The sequence below is a fragment of the Chamaea fasciata genome, unplaced genomic scaffold (genome assembly GCF_029207755.1).
Source record: "Chamaea fasciata isolate MVZ Bird 193981 ecotype frontalis unplaced genomic scaffold, bChaFas1.0.hap1 SCAF_14, whole genome shotgun sequence".
In the NCBI taxonomy this organism is placed as follows: Eukaryota; Metazoa; Chordata; class Aves; order Passeriformes; family Sylviidae; genus Chamaea; species Chamaea fasciata.
The window spans coordinates 11,719,281-11,728,482 of NW_027094099.1; positions in this window are offsets into that span (position 1 = coordinate 11,719,281).

Sequence of the window (9,202 nt, forward strand, 5' to 3'; positions counted from 1 at the left end):
GAAAAGGCTTAAATGGCCAAACCATTATGTTTGTGTAAAAAGCACCATAAATTGATTAAGCAGTGTTAACCAGATCTGAGGTGTGGGATGAGATATGAAAGCTAAATCGAAGTGTAATTACCAGAGGTGTAATAATTATTGATGTTTTACTACAGATTTTCGAAAATGTTTTTTACTAAAAGAAAATCTTTAGACATCTCAATGTTTTCCCTCTAACTTCTGTTCCTAGGAATCTCTCAAGAATTTTCCTAACCTGATCATTTCTCTTTATGTGTCACTCATGTTATTTGCTGAAACACATGGCCCATTGAACAACCAGTGAAACTCTTTGCTAAATAATCTTTTACATATTCTGAGATCTGGACATTTAGACAACATCTGTTTATCACAGCAGTGTGTCAGAAGAATTCTTTTCAGACTGGTTTGGACAGGGTGTGAATCAGAGCACTCTGGGTTCCAGCATTAGGTCTGATGAAACCTGTTCCACTCCAGTCCTTCCTGTTGCTGTCTGGTTGCTGCATTGCTACATTTCCCACTTCTATCAAGTTGTACTTTGCAGACACTTTCCCAAATCAGGGGACAAATGCTTTAGGCAGTGCTTTCATGCCTTGACTTTTCTTTCCATTTCCTGCAAGGTGCTGCAGTGGTCACAGGGAGAATAAGACCATCAGCAATGGGTGTTGGAGAATTTTTACCTTCTAAAATGGAGATTTATGATCCAGTGACTTGAACCTTTCAGGTATTCTTAGTTTCTAATTAATCTACAGCAAATCACATTGATGTTAAATGTTCCAGGAAATCAGTGTATGTAATCTCAAATGATAGAATCTTGTTTAGCTACATTCATCTCAGATTCCAGTTGTTTTGTCTCTGTGCATGTCTGTGGATTTATTCTGTTGGCTTTTTTTTTTTTTTTCCTCAGAGAAATACAGGTTCCTAATCTTATTAATCTGATTTATTCATTTTAGGTCATGTTACAAATTTCAAATCAGGTTACAAGAAAATCAGGTTAGTTTCTTGTGCTTAAACAGAACACTTAAATGTCTGGACTTGGTACTTAAAAACTTACGTTTTACAGAATTTGTCTTCTTTGGGTGTGCAGGAGGAGCAGAGCACTCAGTATTGAATGCACCGCCCCTTAATTTTATTTCAAGGATACTTTTCACAATAAGTAAACAGTGGATTATACTAATAATCTGAGAAAGTAATTTTCAGAAGTATGCTCTGGCAGTTGAAATATCAGTGCTGTTTCAACTGTTTCATTTATCTTGTTCAAAAAGGACTATGAATGTGACAAATCACCTTCTGCACTCCAAGCTTGTTTTTTGTTCTGACACTTCCAATATATTGATTTTATTATTCATCATTACGAGAAGAAAGGAATCAGTTTTATGAAAATTAGGCAATGGAGTCACATTTCTAGGAAACATTACTCATTAGAATCAGATACCTCTTTAGTTTCAAAAACATCTAATTACTTATGAGAATTTCACCTTTCAGCAGAAGATGTTATTTCTCTAAATGGGAGCCCAAATATCCCTTCTTTTTGATCTTTTTTTTGATAAATGTTAATAACAATAATATTTATTTTTCTAGTCACCTGTGGATTTAGGCACTTAATGTGGCACTTAATATTTATGCTATACTGAAGAAGTAGTGCTTAAAAAATTCACTGAAGAATTAAGCAAAAAGTAAAAAAAACAAATCCATTCTTAATGCTTCTGATATTAAAAAAAGTAAAGAAAAAAACCCCCAACCCTAAGTGAAAAAGTGGTGCAGTTTATATACCAGAGGGGAAGAAAGATAATAAAAGCATTTTGAATAATATATAGGGTTGGAGATTTTTCCCTTGTTCATTCCTCACAGCTTATTAACAAAGGAAAGGAATGGTCTTTGATTATTAAACTCTGATAAACTCGGACTGAGTGGGAATTTAACTGTTTCTAGACTTTTACATCATTTTCCTGTGACTTTGGTGCTCTTGGGTTTATCTCTGCTTCCCACGGCCATCCTATGTTCTGCAATTAAACCAGATACCTGTGACTCTATCTGAAGCATTTATTCGAGAGGTTCGTCGGGGTTTTTCTAGCTGAAAACACCTTTTTTTTTTTTTTAATGTTTTGCTTCTCTCCCAGGAGTTACTGTAAATTTTCTTGGAGGTGAAACACCTTTCCCGGAGGGACGCGTTAACTCTGAGAGCAGCCGTGTAGGAGGGAGCATCTTGGCCACGCGGTGGAGCGTTCGTCTCTCTCTGCAGGGAAAAACCCAAAAGCTGCCTGGCTGCCAGGATCCTCCAGCAGAGAGGGATGTTGCAAGTCCTGTGAGCTCTCCTGGGAGCACCGATCTTCGCTGTGATTTATGATTATGCGTGCAATAAGAGCTGGGAACGGCTTTTGCCCCCGCCCAGGTCTGGAAACAGCATCTAATGGTGAAAATAATTACCAGGGCGTTTAATTCAAGCCAGCAAATCCAGTTTACCTTCAGCATTAGGACTGCACTCTTAGCCTCCTGTCACACTCAGGTGAAGGGGTTTTCATCCTACTGATCACCCCTGGATGTATCAAATTCTTCACACACACACACACACATTGATGTTACAGATAGGAGCAGGGTGCTGTCCTCACCTACAAAGCTCATTATGTGCTTTGCCCTCCTCCAGGCTCATCTTGTGCAATGCTTGACTTGGATCACACGGCAGGAAAAAGCTAAGGACCAGCAGCAGATGCAGGAACATTACTAAATAAATTGCTAATACATCCTCATTAACATAGAAGCCCTTCCAGAGTGGATATTAAGACAAAGAGCTTTTGGCATTTGTGCAGACTTAAGGGAACATCTGTGTTTGTGATGGCAGAAGATTCATTGTGTGATAATAGAAATACAGCCTCAAAGGAAAATCCTTTCACTCATAAAAAGTAAGACTTTTTATGAGAACTTTAACTCATGTTCTTTTTGTGTGTTTTTTTTTTTTCCCCAGATGTCATCACTTTCATAACTTTTTCTTTCCTATTGATAGATATGTTATCTATTTAAAAACAAGTACACATCCTGAAAGGACTAATAAAACCATAAACCAATATTTTCAGTAGTTCTGTTTTCTTGTTCACCCTTATGTGCTTTGAAATACAATACAAATCTAAAGGTCTGTACAGGTTAAATTAAATAGCTTCCCACCTTGGAGTTGGTTTAGTTTAATTCTTTAAGCATTAAAACCAGTTACCCAATTAAAGAAATCAGTGTCAGTTACAGCTAAGATGATTTGCAAGTTGCAAAGAGATTGCACTCAATTAAACCTAAAAAAAATATTTAATTCTGTTGATATATTTTCTGCATTTAGGTGTCACCTTAGAAATATTTTTAAATTGTGAAAAGTACTGCACATCTTAAAACCTTGAGAAGAATATATGATGTCGTTTAAAAGTGTGAAAATTAAATAATGTGATGAGAACTTAATGATTATACCATAAGCAGGATACAAGAAAGGGGAGTGAAAAAAAAAGAAATCAGACTTAGTTTGTTGTGTAGTAATAATGAAAAGCTAAATATTAATGATAGGCTTTGAGTAATAATTTTCTTATTAAGATTTAAACTGTTTTGCTTGAGCTGAGCCTTAGAGGCTGCCCATATGCATCTTCATAGCACATCTCAAATCTTAGATGGGTTAATTTAGCAAAGCCCATGCTGGCTATTAAAGAGCTTTCTCAAAACATTCCACCTACAGAGGAAATAAAACGTACCATGAGACCAGTGAGCACAATAGATGAACTTACAAAAACCAGCGTGTGTTTAATGTGTGCTGGCAGGAAGGAGATCATTACCACAGTAACTAAGAAAGTCTCTTCACTGCTTTATGATTTGAGGCTTTTCTTGTAGCTTTTGGCCTCAAACACTTGATGTCCATAACATCAGTGAGAATTAATTCAGCAGCAGATAAAAGTATTTGCATGGGGAGATCCTGGGAAGAAAGGAGTATTTGAAAAATATGTACCAAAATTTTGTTAGTGTTCATCCAATGTTTGTAAACTGCATTTTTAAGTGTTTTTATAATCCTTTTGCACTGAGGGTAGCACACATAAAAGCCCCTCAAATGCAAGCCACAAAAAAGTCCGAGATCCTTTAAAAAATGGGTTAAGAAAGGATCCTCCCTTGAAGATGTGAGTGTTCCATGTGGTCTCTTAGGACCTGGGCTACGAGCAGTTAATGCAGAGGCTGTGGGGCTGACTTACCATCCACTGAAGGCAGGGGGAAAAAATATGATTTTATTCATCATTTTAGTGTTCCCACTGTTCACCTGAATCCCATCAATTCAGAACACTCAGAAGTTCTATAGCTGTGTCTTTTCCTTTTGAGACTGAAAAGCTATTATGAGAAAACTTGTTATGTTGAAAAAGCGAGGGTGCTAATGGATTATTAAGTGTCTGGGTTAACCTTACTAGAGATGTTTTCATTGGGATAACTCAATTTAATATAGTATAATAGAATTTTCTAGTATATGTGAAAGTCCAAATGGTGATGTGCAAAAGCAAAGATGAAAAGTCCCTTTGAGAAATCTGTTTGAAAGCTGATTATTTGAAATCGCTGTAACCTTATAACTGCTTATCCTAGTGATGAGATAATGATATAATTTAGAAGTGGGAGGCTTAGTGATATATGTTTCATTTAGATTCTTCCTAATAGGTGACATTTGTTGAAAGCTGACTCTTGAACTGTGCTGTATGCCTTTGCTATCTATCTGCCTTGGAGCTGTTGGAGACTGTAATTGCATTTTGCTTCATTTCCTGTATAATTTATGTGAAAATCCCTCAGTGGTAGGAAAGTACAAAGTCCAGATAATGACTACGTGACAGTGTATAAGATTTAGGATGGTTGTTGAGGATGCAGCTTGAACTGCCCGTGACTCTGGCACTTTCAAGGTCATCTGATTTTTTGTAAGCTCAGGCAGCACAGTGCTTCTGAGACTGTATAAAATTAATAACATTTTGCCTACTTTTAATAAACATCAGTCTGAACATCATTATTTTTACCTGTAGAGGTGTGTCTTTGGAGTAGGGTAAGAAGAAGTGACCAATTTTATTGCATTTAGTTATTCAGCGTTTAGCCACTAGCACATTGTCTTTGTGTGAAGAATATTAAAAATAGTTTTCTGGAACTATGTAATATTTTAGTCTCCAAAGCTTTTCTTTTTTGTTCTGTTACACTTTCAGGGTTTCTCCTTCCTAGTTTTTTGGTCTATTTCCAGATCTATTTTTTTAACTAATGTGTTAGGTGCTGAATTCAGGTGATCATGTAACCACAGCCTGGTACCCCCGATTTCCCAAGTACAGTGTTGATGCAATATCTTGGAGAGCAAGAGGAATAAGCTCATCTCTTTGCAGACAATAATTTGAGTAGCTGTATTTGTGGTTTTTCCTTGGACAAATGATAACTTTTTGCTAATGAGTGGAGTATTGTGTACCTAAACAACCTCCCAGGTTATAATACAATTACTAACATTCCTTATGCAGTGAATTAAGTTCATCTGAATTTCCTCGCCCATTTTTTATGAATATCTCCTCTGTGAAGATAAATGTAGGTGAACTAATCTTATTATTCCAATCCCAAACCCTCTAAAATTAGGGTGTGATTTTAGCCTGGGAAGTTGAGTGAATGTTACAAAACCCAAGGAAACTAGAAATAGATTTTTATGGATGTCTGCCCTAGATACATCTCAACTCTTGCAGACTTTTGACTGGGCTAGGTTGTCCCAAATATCATCACTCTGGAAAGTCCTGACTATTCAGTTACTTTCTGCCATTGTCGGTTCCTGGAACTCTTCTTCTCTTTTAAAATGAGATTTATTTTTTTAAATTTATTTATTAAATAGTCTAAAATTATCTTCCTCATTTTCACTGACTCCCAGGTCTGGCTTGTAGCGACTCACGTATGTCTGGAAAATAATTTGGTTACAGAGCTTTCAAAAAGGTCTCTGGTGAAATGCACACGTCTGTGGGATGCACGTCAGACTGCTGGGTAGGCAAAGCTGCACAAAATATGGATTTCTTTATAGCAGAAGAAGCTGCAGCTTATGTATTATTCTTGAAAAATCAGTTTTCTGATGGTGCCCTAATTGCTTTTTTGCTACCTGAAAGTGTCCCAGGGACAGTGAGCCAGGCAGGCCAGGGTAGGGCTGCAAGCCAGGGCATCAGCTGAACTGGCTGTAAAAGCAGTTAATGCCTGCTCTGCCCCTCCATGGGCTCTTGTCTTGGCATGGGGCTGTTTCTGTTTGTCTCCAGCACCTTTGCTTCCCTTGGTTTTTTTCCTTAGCCTGTGTCTTAGCCCTGGTCTTCAAAACACTCCTGAAAATTTCCTGATTTCAATATATTCTCTTGTGAGTTGTTCTGTCAAAGAAATGTATATTTTAATAGTCATGATACTCATCCAAGAATAAAAATAGTCATCTCATGATGCTGTAAGATCAGTTAACTGCACAGGAGGAGTTTTTAAGATGGATTTTTTTTTTTTAATGTGGGATGTGAATTCACAAAGAAACTTGAACCACAGTGGGAGCATTCCTCTTGATCCAAGTGTGATAAATGTCAGCAAGAGTTATGAACATGCTGAAATTGAAGAGCAGAACCTACTGTATGAAATTAGACTGTCCAAACAATCTTAGGGGGAGAGAATGATTTACCAGAGCTCAGTAGATCAATTTCATTCTCCGTAAGTGAAAACGATGGCTTTGGCACTGCTACCCTAGAAATCCCATAACTGCTCTTGTGTCCAGCGGCACATCTGTGTTACCTCTGGGAACTAAACAGGTGAACTGAGATTGCAATTTGAGAATGAAATGTCTGTCTTTGAAGTCTGAGTTAGGAGTCTTTTGATCTCAGTGCTTCCAGCTCTACAAGTAAAGGTCCTCTAGCTATGAGGAGCTTCAATGTTTTCACACAAACTTGGATGCTCTACAGCATCATCACCTATCACTGGGTCTGTGAATGTTTGCAGCACTACTTAACTACTTTAGGTTCACTTAAAGATACACAAGCTGTCTCGGTCACTGTTTCCAAATGCTTTTCCCCTCACTTTCTTCTGTGTACCTTATGATCAGAGGGATAATATTCTCTTTTTCTTTTCTGGAAAACCTGTCCCTTTCTTGATTTTTTTACCTTGAAATTGAGACCAGCGATCTTCTGAATCTCCCAAGCAGGGAGATTTTGATAAGGTCCCAAGTTGAATTGCAGTGCTGGAATGATGGGTAAAATTTAAACTCTGTCTCTGTGGGAATAGAGTATATGGGAAAGAATAAAGCCTACTGTTTCCTTGAATTTTCAGTAAGCAGAATTCACCAGCCCAGCTCTTTCCTGGGTGAGTGTTTGAAAACGCAAAATGATCCTGTGGATCAAATGTGAGTCTTCCTATTACACACAGAGAGCTGAAAGTTTTGCAGTAAAAGGCTAATGTCCTGCTTTACATCCTGTTAATAGCAATTGAAATCAAATCTATAACCCCTGTAGTATTCACTCAGACTAAAACAAACCCAAGTAGGTTTCTGGATTCAATAGAGCATATTGAAATGGGCAGCTGGGTGTTCTGGTTGCTGAACTGCTGGCTGAATTGAAAAGCAAAACTAAAACTCTCTTTGTGATCTGAGTTAACACTTGAATTCTTTAAAGAGGTTATTGCAGGGATCCTGGACAACAGAGGATGTTGCCAGCTTCAGGGCTAAGCTCTTGAAGCCTGCTTTCTGTTTTCCCTGCATCCTTCTGTCAGATGGGCTCAGAATTCATAAGTCTCTTGCTGCTCATTGTGCTTTTAGTGTTTGGTAGTAACTTCACATGATGTATATGCCTCAAGCACTGGCACTATTAGAGCTGTATAAATGTCAGGCTTAAATTGTCCCTTTGTTTTTTTAGACTCTCAGCTATCTTCTAACAAAGGGGAACAAAGTTTGTCTGCCTTGCTGACATGTTAAGACACACTAGCCAATTAAATCCATGTAAATCAGTAATATCAGTGTTTTAATGGGTTTGGTAGTGCTGTAACACCATGACATTACAGGATGCTGCTTTATTTGTGAAATAGAGTCATCTCTAGGAACTATTGATGATGTTAGATTTTAATCTCTCCACTGTGGTTCCTTCAGATGAAAAGTAGGACTTCTAAAATCTCAAGGAAAACCATGAGGCAGGAGTGGTAGTACAGAAGGAGAGATTTCTGTGTTTCTCTCCTGCAGATTTTGGAGATGTAGCTCTTATCTTTTGGGGAATTCAAGCTGTTATTGTGTCAAAACCTGCCTTTTGGGGCATTTCCTTAGTGAGTGTTTATCTGTAACATGAGATTTATGTTTGTGCACATAGTTGGAATAAGCAGGGAGCTAATGGACTGTGGTAGAGTGTCCTGACTAGAGGGGAACTTATCCTCATGAGCTAAAGCAGCAGAACCTGGCCCCCAGTGCCGTGCCACTGGCTGAGATACAAAGGAAAATCACTACAGCCAGAAAAGGGCACTTGAACTAACATATTCCTGCTTTTAAATGATATTATTAAAAATCTATCTTGTGGCATGTCAAAAAAAGTGGTGATGTGGGTGTATTTGCAGTTCTCTGAACATCAAAGCTCTAAAGGGCGTTCCTGGCATCCAGAATAGTTCTTTTGTTTTTCCAGCTGGGAAGAGGTGATAAGACTTTTAATGGAGATGTGCTTCTGGGCTGATATCTATTCCTTTTCGCTGTTTGCTTTCACTTGACGAATGGTCTGACAGAGGGTAGTGAGATGTTTCCTTTGTTGAGTGAACTGGAAGCCAAATAGGAAAGCCATTCAGAGGTTTGAGGATTTAGGAATGGTACAGAAAGACTGAGATGTCAAAACTCTGACAGCCTTTGTTTTACAGACTTCAAATGAAAAATAATAAAACACACTACAGAAAAAAAGTAAATTTTTCTGTGATTCATCCATGGTAAGCTGAAAACTGGAGTCTAGAGTCTTTAGTCTCTATTGCGACTAAAGGAGGTGGGTGCAAGAGATGCTCAGAATGAAGTTGGGACTAGAGAGTTCAGTTCACAGAAAAGCCCACATAGTAAGTGGGTTTTGGCAGGCTTTAATAGTCATGTATGTGGCACATTCTGTGGTGCAGAACACAGCTGAACTCTGAATTGGGGCATTTCTTTACCACTGTGCTTTGTGCTAATGAAACTCCCAGATTTCTGGGGAAGCTTCAAACCAGT